At 37.4% G+C, this 17,040-nt stretch overlaps 1 long non-coding RNA gene across 2 annotated transcripts; it reads right to left on the reverse strand.

The window, feature by feature from the left end:
- Window positions 1-573: 573 nt before the first annotated feature.
- Window positions 574-13,071, reverse strand: LOC137475311 (uncharacterized). 2 transcript variants are annotated; one of them, XR_010999813.1, is made up of 2 exons: window positions 12,322-13,071; window positions 574-2,166 (listed from the first exon to the last, which is right to left on the reverse strand). It is a non-coding gene; the product is annotated as an uncharacterized lncRNA (long non-coding RNA). The 2 variants fall into 2 exon arrangements; XR_010999812.1 differs by having other exon boundaries at window positions 574-2,169.
- Between the last annotated feature and the right edge of the window lie 3,969 nt (window positions 13,072-17,040).

The following is a 17,040-nucleotide window of genomic DNA, read 5'->3' on the forward strand; positions in this document are numbered from 1 at the left end:
ATGATACTGTATCAAATCAAAACTTCAGGGGAGATTTAGGTAGACACACTATGAATGCTGAAGCTGAAATCTAGCCTGAACACGGGGAGTTAACATCTCCATTCCTGAGAAATGTGATACAGGAACATAGCTGCTAAGCATCTCAGCCTCCTACGTCAGCCACTGCCAGGAGCAGAGCTGACACCTGCTGGGACATTGGTTATGGGAGGCAAAGTGGCCACAAACCAGCAGCACCTCCCCTCTGTGGCCAGGGCATCCCCTGGCAGGTGTTAAAGGTGAGCTGCCCCAAGGCTTCACCTTACAGCCTCTGGCCCAGTCGCCAAGAAAAACCAGTGTCTGACTTGGCAGGGTGGGAGGCTGCATGTGGCTGCAAATGCTAATGGATTGCTATCAAATGTGATCAAACCAGAAGGAAAGGTACTCCATAGGTAGAAAACAGCATTTTTATAAAAAACGTGTTTGGGGTTTTTTTAGCAACAGTTTTAAAATAATTTTAAAGCAATTTAAGATTCTCTACTATAAGATAAATGTTGGTACAAACTTCCAATATTCCTTGAACATTTTTAAGCATGATAAAATTTTAAATTATAATAGAAAAATATCAAGACCACTTTTTTCCTTAGAAAAATAAAAAGAGGAACATTTTCTATGGATAATTTTCTATGTTTCCTATTTTGCTTCCTTACAATCTAAAATTAATCTAATTCATTACTATATGTAGACTGATCAGCCTTCAATCATGATTGCCATGTATAAATATAAAAAGGTGATCAGTTACACTACAAGAGGTTTCCCTGTTAAAGATGATCATTCCAAACCTCATAACTATGTTTTTCTTGAAAAAATTCCAGAGTTTTAACTATACATATATTTATAAGGATACTGTCTTTGCTGGCTCCTTTTAACTTGGGTACTTTTTGGCAATACTCATCCATGTTCTGTAAGCCCTGTTCACATGGAATGGGTGTCTTTTTTCAGAAGTAATTCTTGATGACTTCAATAGACTAGTTATGATGCAAGAGTCTTAATTTCAATGTGAGTATCTGACTATGGCTTCTGTATTCTGAAAGTGACTAGTGGCAAACAGTGAATAATGTACAAATACATCATCATTAAATTTTTTATTTTCTTTTTGTTTACTTGACCTAAACTTTAATTTATTTTCAAAACAGGCATAACTATTACACCTTTGTCATATTTTCTCTTTTTCATTTTATCTATAGCGGAAATCCAGCCAAAGGGAAAAAATATTAGGAACAACATCAGTTCAGATAAGTCATGCCTGCTATATGGGAAATTCCATCAATTTTATTTTATTCCCCACCTTCATACCATGTCAGATGCTGCAGCCTCGGCCTTTCAGAACTCTACAAGCACTACTTACAGTCTCATCTAAGACCCACAGTGCTTGGGTGGTCTGTCTCAAACAAACCAAGGCAGGAATCCCACCTCCTTGATCCATAATGCACTCATCCATTTCACTTGTCTGCTCAGACATCCCACGCCAATGATTTATTTGCAGAGGTGAAGCTAGAAAGCTAGAAAAGCCTCCCCCCTTCCAAACATATGTACACATACTTTTATAAACTGGCTGAAATATTCAGTAACTTCCCAGTGGGGAATGGTGTTTCCCTCTCCCTCTCCTATGTGCTCTATACGGTTTCCATTATTCTTTGATAAATGTGTTATGACACACTATTTACCTCGGTCAGCAGCTCTGGGGAGCTTTGTGCAGCTTTGCCCCCCACCTCTGCCTCCCACTAGATATTTCACAAATAAATCACATTCCCAGATTAAGACAATACAGTTTGGTACGGGAAAGGGAGAAGAGATGTAGGACAAAATTTGCTGTAGGAGGCTTTGGTTTCATTTCTCTCTCACTCCTGAGCCATGTGGAGCTGGTCCTCAGCCTGTAACAGTGGTGCTGCCTCAGTCAACTCCTTTTTTTCTTTGAGGGACAGGAAGGCATTCTCTGTTCAATGTGCTAATTCTCCATGCTTGAGGTTCCCAGAGAAATATTCAGAGCTCAGTTTTTGATACAGGAAGGAGCAAGTCTAAGGAGCATGTCTCTTGTAATGCACATGTTCACAGGTATTGAAACAATCTTTTCCAAGTGCAGGAAGTGAGACAGGGTATACTGTGTGAAGGAAGGTTTGCAGTCCTCTTCTGCTGAAAATAAGAAAATATGTTTAAGGTGAATGATCACAGAGAGTTTTGTGTGGACTTGCTCAGTATCATATTACAGGCAAAATTTGTGGGGTGGAGGATGTTACCTTCCAAAGTAATTACCAAATGACATGCATTACTGCAGCAACTGCATATACTCCCAAAATAAGGCTTTTCAGGGAAAACTGAGTGTCATTGCAAATTCTTTTCATATGAATTTGATACTAAAATACCAGGACACCATGAGTAGGGTCTGCAGACACAGTGAGTGGTTTGGGAAGAATTTTGAAATCAATGATGCAGATGTGTATGCACATATGTGTGTGTCTGAATGGGGCGGTATCAAACCTGATTAAGCCTGTTTGCCTGAAATCTACTGAAAAGCAGATCTTTCCTAGAGTCACAGACTGACCTTCCAAAATCAGACACAACCAAAAGCTCAAATGAAATTTGGTCCAGGAGAAAAAGCAGCCAGCTATAGAAACTGAAAATATTTCAGAGAACACCACTGTTGCTAATGCTGCCTTGCTAATCCCATCAATGCAGAGCTCTATCTGTAGAAAAGGCAAGAGCCCAACCACAGTATTGTTGATTCCACATTCAAAAAGTATGAATTAATAGTCTCTTACTCTTTGCCATAAATTAAAAATAAAAATAACAAGACTGACTGAGAATCACAGGATTTTTGTATTTTTTTTTCTTGTGTTTTATAGTTGCAATAATTTTTTTAAATAAGTGAATTATGATTGGAGCATACTAATATAAGAAAAAGGGTGCTCCCCATCATCACCCTGATGACTTCAGGGTACATTACAGGGTTCCTCAGTTAAGTTAGAGAAGCACCATTGAACTATGCTCAAAGTGAAGTATATCATGGGTACCAGTGCTGCCTTCTCAACACCTTCACTCTCAGATAGCCAGGGTCCTTGCAAACCTTCTTTGAGCTCACTAACAAAAGCAACATGGGGAGGTCCTCCCTTCATGACTATGTGTCTCAATGCTCATTACTTTTTCCCCTTCTCCTGAGCTTGTATAGAAATTTTAAGGGTTTTTCACACAATATTTCCTCTTACATTCATCAGAGGATGTGAGAGCTATGTTTTCTCATCAATACGACCAGGTTAAATTTCACCCTTCAGTTAAGTCAGTATTCAAAGAAGAAATCACAGACCTTCTGTCCTGGTAGTTCTAAATATCAGACCTCTGTGCAGGGATGCAGCAGCTGCTACTGGTTCCTATTCTGTACATCCTAGAATAGAAACCAGTTACAGAGCAGTGCCTGCTAACTGAATTTGCAGATGCAACAAAGCCTTACCCATCTCCTACATACATTTGGAATATAACTCCTATCCCTTATGTCCTCTGTGATATTACAGTGGAAGATAAATGTGCTCTCATTTATAAGCAGTTACCTCAATAATATGAAATGTGGGTATTTACCTATGAACACAGAAGAGTAAAACCCCAGTAAAAGCATCCCCTCAAATTCCAATATTAAGGAAGAAATTTGGCAAATTTCTGTCACAGGTAATATTTAAAGATCTGAGCTGTGTAATGAATGGAATGTTATATTCTGACAGATTACAATAATACATGGCATTAAGTAAAAAACCCACCGTATGCTGATGTAAGTGGACATGGCACACTCTACAGATGACAATTCCTGTCTTTGTCAGCAACAACATGAAAAGAAAAGCAAATCACACCAGATAATTTAGAGATAAGAATTAGTTACTGGGAAAAAAATTTAGAATATTGGTTTGATTTGGTAACTGGTTCAAATGCCAATATTGGGGTTGCAGCATAACAATTTATATTTCTATAATTATTGAGTCCAGATTGTCACAATATGTGTGTGCATGTGTGTCTTTGTTTCTCCTTGAGCCTGTTGAAGATATGAGCAAATTTAGAGTGATAAAAAGAAAATCAAATCCACCTCAACATGCTATTATAATGGAATTGCCAGATTTTCACTTTCTGTTCGTGAGTCTGTTAAAATATAATAATAATTAAAGTAAAGCAGGTGAAGTATACGTGTTGATTTCCTAATAAGAATCAGGGTATTTGTAAAAATCACCAGCCTAAAAAATAACCCAGATATTATGGACAGTTATCAAATTTCAAAGATGAATCAATGGGAAAAAAAAAAGGAAAGAATTATATGCTGTGATAGTTTTTGTAGTTATTCTTCCCACTTACATATTTAAAAAATGAAAAATTTTGTCAAAGCAGTCAGATTATTTAAGCAGAAGACAAATGAAACGCCAATGTCATACAAATGTTTATCCTATATACTTCATTTTCCCTGTCAGAACAGTACCCCAGCAAGGAAAAGATAATTCTTGCTATAGTTAGTCCAGGAGAAGGCTGTTTGTCTAGCCAGCTAATTTTGGCTTGCTGAGGGATAATTAGCATAAACTATTTTTCTAGCCACTTACTCATTTTTATTAAACTTACAGGGAATTAAATAGGGACTTCAATTCCTCAATCAAGTTTGTCAAATCTGGGCCTTGTTTTCAACTGACTTTGCTCACAGGAGACAAACAGTATTGTTGCACAAACCTTCATTCCTAAGGGAGCTGAACCAGAAGCTTAAGTGCATCTAGAGAAAGGGGCATAACCCGAGTACTCGGAATAAGGTTATAAATTAAACTAAAGCAATTGGTTGAACCTAGACAGAACTGAAAGATTTTCACCAGGGAAAGTGAATCCTGGTTTGTAGTAGCTTTATATTGCAATTCCATTTTTTCCACACCTCTTTCTCTCCCTGTGTATCATCACCATGCCTAGTGTAACATCACATAAAGTCTCCACTGCCATCTCATACTTCCACTTCCTCTGCCAAGTCCCTAAGGATGACCCAGGTGTATAACACCCCCAGATGTTTCTGTGACTGTAGGGCAAGGGGCAGGCTGTGCTGTGCTGAGCTCAGAGCCCAGCCAGGCCAACCAGTGCAGGTGGGACAGTGGCCAGCACAGCATGGCACATGGAGTAGGTGATGGCTGCATCAGAATTACAGCCCTTTTCCCAGGAGGGTGCAAAAGATACATCCCAGCTTGGTACAAACATCAACTTTTAGGAAATTACTTGAGAACTTTGTATTTCTGAGACTTCTACTACCTCAACAAATTTTATGGAGAGTGGCCAAGGGCTTTCACAGTTAGTGGGGGCAGGAGCTGATAGGTAAACATCATGATAGCACATGTCTCACTTCCTTAAAAAACAGACTAAAAAGATGGAGAGACTCATGTTCACCAGATTGTAAGTGATTTCCTGCCACTAAGCTGTGTTTCTGTGACCCCAGTCATTTAATATGTTTGCTTTTCCCTGTGTTGTCTAATAGGGGTTTGGCAGCCACCCTCCCTGTGACAATGACTCAGTGTGCTGCTTTTCCTGTCTTATTCTATGAAACACATCATTTGATGTGACTAGCACAGCTCATTTTGATGAGTCAGAGTCAGGAAATATGAAGAAAATGTAGTTTTCTGAAGGATGAAGTTCAAACAAATGTTTGAAAAAAGATAGGTTTTTTTAAATTCTGCATATTAAAATTGTGGATATGGTATATTTCATGTCTACCTACCTACCTGGTACAAAGTAATTTTTCTGTGTTAACATTCATTACAACATGTCTGAATAATCTGGAAGATCGGAGGGGAGAATACCTGGAAGGACATTCTCTCTGTCCATGGTACACAGTTAACATTCATTTTCTGGCATTCTTGGAGAATCCTCCTAAAACTGAGCCTCACTTTCTATATCCTAATATGCAGTCTGTAACTTCTGCCCTTATTTAAGTTCATGTTTTAAGAAATTTGTATTCTAATTTGATAGGTCCAATTAAAAAAAAAAAAAAAAAAAAAAAACAAAAAAAAAACACCTTTTTTTTGTTTGTGTTTAAAAAAAAAACAAAAACCCTATCCCAGGCTCTGAATCAGCTTTTTCCCTTTTCCATCTTAGAGCTATAACTACAAAAATATTCTTCTCCTATATGTGATTATAGATGTTTTCCTTACCTGCATAGGAAGGAAAAACTATATGGATTTTCACATTTCTTCTTCTAGGATTCCTCATAATTGAGAAAGAAAATGGCAGAGAAAAGGAGTTGCCACAATGTTCCTTGTTTATCTGACCTCAAGCAGCTACCAACTCCTCCAACAAGAGTAGAATGGGGAGTGGAGAAGAACCAGGACAATAAAACTGCTCTTTACACTGCTTCTTAGCATTGTTTCACTGGATTGAAGAAAATTCCCTCTGCTACAGCCACTCCTTCACTAAGGATTTGGAGGGGTTATAGATGCTTTTATTACTGTTGAATTCTTTAGAATACAGGAAAGTTTTCTCATCATCTCCCTTGACAAAAGCAACAGCTTTTGAAGAAGAGAAGATCAGGAGTGTAATAAGAGCTCTTCCCCTGCCTCCCCTCCAGTACCTCCAGAAGTTTGCATTGCCACACACATCAGGAGATGTGTCACTTTTCCCCTCCTTCTTCCTCTCAGGACCTAATGGTGAAATAGGTTTTGTAGGTAACACCTGAAAAAATCACTGCTTGCTGCAGAAAGGGCATAGGAGCTCTGTCTGTTGAAGCAGAGATCATTTGAGCTGGAACCAGCAAGAGCCAAACTGACCTGGCCAGAAATTCTTTACAAAAATCTGCAGCTACAAACAGCCAGGCCACTGGTGAGAAATGAAGGAATGTAGAGCCTGGTCACTACAGCCTTTTTCTTTCTAAAGGCAGAGAAATAATCAGAGTATCATCACCTCCTCTCCAATTATGACCAAGTGCATGCACTACAGAATACCTTTCTGCATAAAAATAATGTACTTATTTGAAAATAAAGCATGATTTTTTAAGGAAATGGCAGAGAACAAAGAGCACAAGGCCAAACTTTCTAATAAATGAGATTTATTGTGGGGAAAAAAAGTCCAATAATTACATTTTCAGGGGAAAGGTCATTATTACTTAGAAAGAGGTTAATAGAACAATATTAATGGCTTTTTAGAGGGCAAAAGAGATAGATGCAGCATTAATATGAATGAAAACAAGAATGAGAATGCTCCTTGTTACCTAAGTTTAGACTGAAAATTCGGAAGGTCAAATTCATCTTTCATATTCCACAAAATAAAGAATTAGACAGTATAAAATCTTATCAAGCCTTTTCATTCAATGAGTTTAACAGAAAGTAGAGAAAGAAAGTGATCAAAAGTTTTAGCCTGAAGCCAACAATTAGAAGCATGGCTCCAGTTCTGTGTTTCTGGGAGACTCTAAGGAAAGACTGTTGAAGATAAAAGTCAAAATGAGTCCATCACTGAACTTTTACTAAAGCAATTGCAGCAATTCTATATATTTGGCCCATATTTTAGATTACACTAATTTTCTAAAGTAATGGGAAATTGCCAGAGATAAAAAATAATTTCAATATACATTAATAATAATATTACATTACATGTCTGTAATGCTGTCCATGCAAAAAAGTCTTAAAATGCTTTATAAACACTCAATTAAGCCTCCCAACACCCTGAGAAGTAGATGATTTTTTCTCAGCCATTCCTCAGCTGGAGAAACTAAGGCATAGAAAATTTAAAGCAAAACATTTGCCTCAAGTTATGTAATGACTAGCACTGGTTACAATCAATCATGCAGGAAAGAAGAAGGCATGTGCAACAAATATTGCCAAAATCAAATAATTTTTCTGTCAAAACAAAAAATATCCTGCACTCTTTACTAAGTCTGAGCACCCAGAAATCTCTTAAATACATCTAATATTTTTTCCTCGTGAATATCTTTACGTACATGCACAAATACATATTGTCTACAAATAAATAGGCAAACTAATAAATAAACTAAATGCATTTATTTAAAATACATGTTGCAAAAATATTGCACATCCTCATTGACAAAACTAGCTAAATGATAAAAAAAAAAAATACACCCCAAGAATCTTGACTGTTAATCCCCAGCCTTGACCACTAATACTGATTTTCCTTTTTAGGTAGTGTTGAGCGAGGAAGAAAAGAGATATCCAAAGGTGATTATAAAGATGGTTATTATCATCTGTCACACACATGTGTAAATTATTAGCATGTTTTAACTACAAGGCTAAGAAGGATCTGTCTAACTAGTAATTCCATCCTGAATACACTCAGCAGTACCACACCAGGACTCACAATTATGTAAGTTTGTTATTAAAATGCAAGTTGGAATCTACTGCTAAATCTCCATAGTCACAAATACACTGAAAAGCTGTCCTACTTTAGAAGATTAAATTGACTTTATTTTTGGTTATTGTATCTAAACATTGTAACTTCCTTATTGTACTCTCACTAATTCAGTTTTACTTTACCAAGCACCTCAGACAAGAGAATTTGCTGGAAGTCACAGTCATGCTGTGAAACATATATATTTAGGACATCATTTCAGAATACTGTAATTATAAGTATTTGAAGTCAAAACTCAAAATTGTGCACTATGAGAGAAAACTGAGGAATCTTTTGTTGAGTGGTCTGGCTGTAAATTTCCACCAATGCCACCAGTCTCAGCAAGTTTTAAAGCAGATGTATTTATATTATTTGGAATGCACTTTTGTCATGAATTTAAATAAAGAAAATTGTTCAACAGCTACAGTTCTTATTAAATCCTGACATTAAACTTATTTTACTATTAGTACTGCATTGTACAGTCATTTGAGGAAGATATTGCTTAACATAATATAATGGGGGAGATTAATGTAAGACATTAACTCTTCAGCCCTTACTCTTAATACTATGTTCTTTATACACTGATCAGGTAAAAGGATGGATAGTAGCATCTTGAAGGCTTCCTCTTTTGTGCTCTATTCCTCTGAGTGAAAAGCTGATGCCTAGCCTTCCTCACATTGAATTTATTAGTTTAGTCTATAAGAAAGGGCTTTTGGAAGAAAACCTTTAATAAAAGTCAAAGTAAATTAAATTGAGATACTGCAAAAAGTATAATGTGAACAGGATATCACGTGACAGTACATAAGGGCTTAATTTTCCCAATTCTAAGGCAAGACTGGGTGAAATCTAGTAAATCACAGCACCACATGGAAATCAGCATCTTACCTAGACAGAAGACACAGCTGGTGACTTTGCAAAAGAAACCCCAAGATCCCTTCCTAATAATGAGGTACCCACTCACCAGAGCTTTTACCAGGCACAAGAAGACACTGCAAAGTACGAACATTCACGAGTTTTGGCTATCGCAGTGCATGCAGTCTGCAGAGAATCACACGGTAGTTCAGCTTCCTTAGCTGCTGCCAACAAAAGCAGCCAAGTGAGAAGGACACACAGATCTGGGTTCCCTCACCAGCTCTGCCACCTCATCAGGAAATCCTTCTTATTCCTCTGGTTTCTGCCTGGAAAAATGGCTTTCTGCAGGAGCTTTAAAGAGAAATGGGAGCTTTAAAAAGAGATTTCAGAAACACCTAAGCGCAATTCAGAACTTGAGGATGAAAGTATTTTGTTTTCTGGGGCTTTTTTTTCCTTCCTTGCCATCTTCATAGGTAGATAAATCACTCATGTTTTTTTTTCAAATAGAGATATTTCTTAAACATTTTCCTGTTCCTGCCCCTAAAACTGACTTTTGCACAGTCAGTTTTGAAATCTACTTATGCTTCAAACTCCGTGGTATTATGTGATTTTGTTGGACACAGAGATGGATACAAAGGAACAATAGGTGTTGCAAATGTTTAAAAAATAAGCTGTTTCAAGTACTTTATTCTTAAAAAGTACTTACTCAATCACAATCTTCATAAAGTACTCAACTTGTCAGTAAGCCTTAACCCTAAAAATGTGAATGTAGAGGGATTTTTCTGGACTTGTTGGTGGGGGGTTTTAACATTTTAATTTTTTAATTTATGACCGAGTTGTTGGAGAAGGGGAAATGTCTCATAATGGGGCTGTAGCTGAATGCTTAATTAGAAACAGCTAATCACCTCTTCAAGTAAGCTGAAGAGTTACATAACTGTTACCATTCCTACAGATAAAGACAGTTTAACTTCCTATGGAAATAAGTTTTATGTAACAGTTTTGTCTGTCTCTCCATCTTTCTTTTCTCTCCCCTTTACTTTCTCTTCAACAAAAGAGAACCATAAGTCAATTTGAACTTGAGAGCTCCAAAAATGTATTTCTACTGTTTTTATGGAGACAGCTGATGAGATAAGAAAGATCTAAATCACAGCCCCAGCTTTCTCTAAAAGAAGCAGAGAAAGTTATAGATGAAGTTGAAACTTGATGCGAGATTACTATTTGTAATGTCTGAGATGCCAAACATGTTGACTGCTTTAGATTTCATGTGCTCAATTTCCTTGTACAGAGAAATAAATGAGCAATTTTCTGACTTAACAGGGGCCAGCAGATGATTGTGTTCTCCTGGGTCAGTGCAGGTCACTCTGTCCTTACTCCAAGATCAAAACAGTCCTTTAGGAAACATGGCCACAATAAAATAAAGTTGAATGGTGTAAGTGATCTTCCATTTGTGTGATTACTAATACGCTCTATACTGGTTTGTCTTTTCTGTTAATTGAAAGCAATGACAAGGGCTGATATATGATGAACTATCCAGAGGTGTTCATAATCATCTGCTTCAATGTACACTGAGGCAGAGTCAGGCCTACATTGAGAGTGATTTTGAAAATCAGATCCCAGAATGATAATGATTTCTATATTCCTAGAGTAACATCTGGACAGGACAACCTTCCTCAGTGGCAAGCCAAGCTATTCTGATACTAATAAATCCTCTGGTACAATCCTAGTGCTGTTGTCTTTGATTGGAAAATCCAAAGGGGAGAAAATAACTTAAAATAACCATTCATTTTAACTGTAAAATATTCTTTTCATTTTTATGTTTCTCACATATGTGAGAGAGACACGCTTTCAACAAAATATAAACTCAAAGAAAAATTCCCGAATTTTCAGAAATATTTGCAAATTGTTAGATTTTGAAGTCAATGCAAGTCCTGTGGACCATTCTTATCTTCACTGGTGTAAAGTAAAAGCCCAGATCCTCATATTTTGGGAGACCTCACATGAAGATTTAAGTACTGTAGTCCATGTTCACAAACAAAGAACCTAGAAGGAGCTAAATGTTCATCTAGTCAGAATTTGAATCTAGTTTCCACATTGCATTGTATTATTTCAGTAACTTCATGTATCAATATATTGTTGAGGATTAATTTTCTCTCATCTCTTTAACCTGGTCAGTCTGACCAGCCAAAGATGAAACTGATAAAGTGTGAAACACTCGTGGCATCACTTCATGGGTGAGCTACTGTGAACCTACTGACAGAGTGAGCCAGGGATGCAAACTATTTGTTGCCCATAGGAGTGCTTTTCTCAATATTGTTTCACTAACTCTGTGCACTGTTTTACTCTGCTGGCATATGGTTGCGATCTTTCTGTCTCCTTTCTGAGTCGCAAGGTTCACAACACACCCATTTTAATATTATTTCAGATAGGATTAAACAGAGAACTGTTTAATGCTGTTCAAAAATTGAGCATAGAGTTGAGCATCACCATTGTTTCTTTTGAGACAGAGGTGAGGGAAAAGGTATTAAAGCTTGTTAGATGGCTGAGGCATATATTTGTTGTAGGTACTAAAAATGTTACTTTGGCATGAGGTGACAAAAACCACCGTTTCTTTACCAAAGGTAAAATCATTCCAAGACTTACAGATATATATATCTCAGCATTATGGTAAGATTGCAGGAATCATAATAAGGTGTATACTCAGAGCATAGCATTCAATAACCAGCATAGAAGATAAATATAGTATAAACAATATAAATGATCTGTCCCTGAAATATCCTCAAGCAATGAAATATTTAGAAAAATTATAAAGATTAATATAATGCCTCATACATTTGCACATAAAAAAGAGTAGCAATGTTCCTTGCATTAGTACAAAATTAATAGTTTCATCAAGTTTTTTATCCTCATAAAGATTTTTTCTTGTGGCTATAGAAACATCATGAAGTATTTAAATCACCTGTCAAACGTAAACCTGCTTGAGTACTGACACTTAAAAAATATAATGTGAAATCAGATATCATTTATACTTGCTAGAATTTTTCATGCTGACTTGTAACATATGAATGGGGAGGCTAGATGTAAAAACAGTAGATTTTCAATTTTTACCTTTTTTTCCTCACTAATTTCCAGAATGTAATTCTGCCCCCAGCTGGTTAAGACATAGCTGACATAGGAGATTGAAAGTGAGAGAATATTGAACCTATGAACTCTGCTTCTTCTCAGATGATGACTACAATTTGCATGCAAAGTATCAGCAGCTCTAGTGCTCAGCACAGGTGCTAATAGATTCTAAGTTCTTTATGTAAGTATATACTGCACCCTCCTCATTACAGCACTAATAGCTCAAAGGTGAAACTGTTTGCAGGAAACAGAGTTCATTGATTACTCCTACAGAACGTTACAATTAATGACATCGGCCTGTGGTAGTTGCTACACCTGTATCAGATCAACTGAAAAGTAGAAATTTAATGCTTGCTCCATCAATAGATTCTGGAAAGTTGCATACATCTACTGCCTGGAATGGATTTTTACATGCTTACGTGTCTTCCTATTGCTCTTTTTTCATCGGATTCTTAGGCTGTCTCTTTGCAAACAGAACACATGTACTGAAAAATTTACGTGACTTTCTCTTATTTTTCATGTATAACTACAGCCCATCCTTATCTCCCAGGAAGGAAGAAAAATAAAGGAAAAAGGAAAACACAGCAAGAGAAAGGCAGGGAGATAAGTTGTTATTATTATTACCTTTTGAAACAAAAGCTTTCATTCACCCTTCAACCTCTCTCCGCTATCTTCTATCATATTTCAGGACATCTCTTCTGATGTAGCTGGAGAATAGATTACAAATACCTTCAAATTCATCTGACTTACTTTCCATTCCATATATCACCTTTTCATATGCAGCAGTTTCTGTCACATCAGCAATCTATCCCCTCAGCAGCAGTCCTGATGCATCCTTTCAGGTTCTCAGTATTTATTTTCAATACTATGAAACTAAAAGGGGCAATGCCAGGAAGTTTAGCCCCTGTATTTAGACTCTGTATATTCAAATAAATAAAATGGGTGAGAAAATCTGGTATAAGTAGAAATAGTCATTGGAGATAGTTTTCATAGAACAAGGCAAAAAGGAAAAAATGTAAAAGGAAAATTATTTAAAAAATAAAACAGATTTTAGCATCTGTGCAAATGTTAGCATAAGTACAAAGTATGAACAAAATAAAATGGTGCCACTGGATGAGTAGGGCCCCACTGGCTGGCAGAGTCTGGCAACTGCTGCTTTCCATACTTTGCTGCTGCCCCCATACCCTGGTGTCCCAAGCGGACTTGGAGGAGAGGGCAGCCACAAGAACACCCAGTCCACCTGAGCCCGGCAGAGGCTGAGCAAGTGGAACAGTATATGATGAAATTTAGCAGAACACTACAGGAGTATAAATGTTAAATGAACTTAGTGAGTTTACACAGCAGAGAAGTGAAATTACAGGATGGAACAGAGCTGCTGAGGGAGCACATGATTGAAGCAATGGGATGTGAATACTCAATCCATTAGCCTTAACAGAAAATCTCTGGTATAGGTTTGGGAAGAGGCAGAAGGAGGAGGAGTTCTGCTGGGATGTGAGCAGGGGACAGATCCAAGAGGAACAAATGGCTGTTAATGAGGACTGCTGCAAACTCACAAAATTACTCTGTGACCAAGTGCAGACCTGACACTGAAGATGCCAGAAGAGAAAATTGAAGATATGCTTGAAGTAGGAAAGAGTACACCCAGTCAGACACATCAAGAAATTACTGGATATCATAAATTTATCAAGAAAAAGAAGTTTGTCTCCAAGGATATAATAGTAAGTCAGGGCTGACACGGCATTGTGGAAAAGAGGTGGGTATCATGCCTGACAGGAGAGAAAGGTGGAATCCTGGTCAGTATTTGCCAGCTGAGAGGATAAAACAATCCTTTACCCAGACTATGAAACTTTTCAAAACTTCCTGCAGTCAATTTTAAAGGTTTAATTTCTCTTTATCATTTACCTAACAGCTCTAGTACTGATTTTAGTTTGCTCCTGATAAACCTTGTTGCATGTGAGCTTTTCTCTTACATTCCATAGTAGCTGGAGTTTCTTTGTTTTCCTCTACATTTTGCTTGTCACACAGCAGTACTTATGAAAAGTGTCCAATCAAATAAGCACTGGAAAAACTATCTTCTCTCCATTGTCCTTTTTAAAAGGTCTCTTCATTGTGCCTTTCATTAGAGATGATCAAGAGATGAAGGTAGGGGAGGGGCTGAGCACACCCTAAAGACATTCAGAACAAAATTCATTTGACAAATTGCCAGGCTTTGGACTACTCTGTCTGCAGAGGGAAAAAAAAAAAAAAAGCACAACCAAAATGTAAAAGCAGATAACTTACAGTCTGACAGCAAGGACTTTTAAGAAAAAAGAGAAGTGTTCTCCATTAGGTGTTATGTTGTGATTATTTTTCATGGGGCCAATTTCTCTACTTTTTCATCAGACTGTAACTGCCATGACCTACACTAATGGAAAACTTGGGCCATAGTGTGAGCTTAAATTATATTCCTAAATACTTGCAAAGTATGTAAACTGCAAAGGCCACTAAAAGCAGCAAGACTCACCTGGGTAATCTGACACATTTCCAGTCTGAGGATTTTTATATGCCTTTGAGCCTTTTAATGTAAAGCCTACCTCCCTATTATAATCCTAACAGCTCTGGTTCTACAGCTCTCTTTTTCGGTGTTTCCTTGACACACCACCACACCCCCCCACACCACCATCAAGTTCTTTTAAAATCCTGAAATAATTTGTGGTCAAAACTAAATCCAAATTAAGTCCATCTGGGGAAAGTAGAAAAACCTGAATTCCATCTTGTTGTCCTGAACATCCTATGGTTGCATAATAACAAAATGCCTTTGTTCTCACAACTAAAGTATGCATCAAGAATCAAAGAAGCAAGGAAAAAAGGGAATGTTCCAAGCTATTACTGTAACAATCCAATTACAATGCCTATCAAACTTAACTTCACAGGTTATAGCTCCTAATTGCCTGACAAAAATTGACACTTCAGTCGCAACAGCATAATATAATCAGAGTCCAAATTAAATTTGATCGTGGGCAGAAAACGATGCTATCATTCGGCGGCATGGAAACAGGAGATCAACTAGCATGATATCAAGGATCAGAAATGAAAATTATTCATTAATGGCAATGGTTTTCTGATAATGGAAATGACACAGTTCAGACGGCTTCGTAAAAACACTATTAATTAAAAAGATGATAGACCTAACAAGGCATAGAAACCAGTGGAACCTTTCTCTGTGCTTGTTAAGGTGAAGGATGACAATGTTTAAGAACAGAAGTTTATGCACTTTTGTGAAAAGTATTCCGCTGATTCTGTAGCAAGTTTACTGGTTCTTGCTTAGTGAAGCATCTTTCTCTAGGGTGCTATGTTAGAGGGACATAAAAAGTGTCTAAGGCCATAATGTGGCATTGTAATAAGCATGAATACTACCAGCTATAAAAGAGAAGGGTCCAGTTCATAAAAAAGTGCACATGGGATTTTTGCATACTCCCAAGAAAATAGTGCAGGGAAAACTATTTTATTTCCCTGTGCAAGCAGATCTGTCCCCAATTCACTTTTGGGAAATACAGAGGTGCTTTATGCTGGAAAGAGAGCAAGCCAAAAATCCACCCTCAAAAGTTTCCTTGAGCGAGAAAAGACAAGGCCAGTGCCTCAGACTGCTGAAGTTCAGACAATGCCTCTGTTCCTTACACAGAGCTCCAGATATTACCACAATAAAAACCTCCAATACTAATGCAATGCCACAGGCATTGTGTTTGAAATAACACTCTCAAAGGGGTGATTGCTGTACCATTGAAACCACTGGGTGCTTCTGCCAGGCTAGAAAAAAATCAAACCCGGCTTGTCCTGGTTTGAGGAAGAAAAGGTCTATTGGCTGCTAATGATCTCCATGATCCACTCCCATGTGCTCTGCCCATCCCACCCCGCAGGATGGGTCATTGCCCAACACACATGGCTAAAACTGCTCTTGAGGACCCTCAACTCTTTCTTCTTCAGTAGCTGAGAGAAGCAAAGAGGTATCCCCTGCTGCATTTCCTTGCTCCACAGGCAGCTGCTTTGGAAATGCGCAAGCATAGGCCTCTGAAACTTCTTGATGTGGGAAACCAAAGATACAAAAGCCTCAAAAATAAAGGACTTTTGGAAAGAGAAGAAGGGAAGAACAGGAAAAGACAGGTGTACCCTTGCAAAAGGACAACTCAAAGCAGATCCTCCTGACCCTAGAATGCAACTACACTGCATTTCAGCAAATCAGAGACTCAGTAACTAATCTCATGTTCCTTTGATTGTCTGAGGATCATTTAAATCCACAACGTGTCATTTGCATCTGCCTCTAAACTATCTTCACCTGATAACCAACACACTTGAAGATCACCTCACTTGTTAAAAAAAAAAAAATTAAAAACACATAAAATACTTAATACTAATCTATTTGGAACAGCTCCAAAAATTAAAAGCATGAAAAAAATGGATATACTTTTAACTTTCCCTACTTATTTAATAGCCCTTTTACACAATGCATAAAGCCTAAATTGTCAACAATGTTTTTAAAAATAAAATCTTTTGAAAAACCTTTGAAAAATCCCACCTCCTTTTTCTAATAAATTAAAATGTATACAATATGTGATCATTGCACTGTACCTGTAAGAACTCCAGCACAGGTCATCCAGTTTCAGTGCATTTTACTGAAGTACTCCTTAGCTCTTTGAACGCAATTATTTAAGGCAGATGCAAGGAATG

This window comes from Anomalospiza imberbis, chromosome 6 (assembly GCF_031753505.1).
Source record: "Anomalospiza imberbis isolate Cuckoo-Finch-1a 21T00152 chromosome 6, ASM3175350v1, whole genome shotgun sequence".
Lineage (NCBI taxonomy): Eukaryota > Metazoa > Chordata > Aves > Passeriformes > Viduidae > Anomalospiza > Anomalospiza imberbis.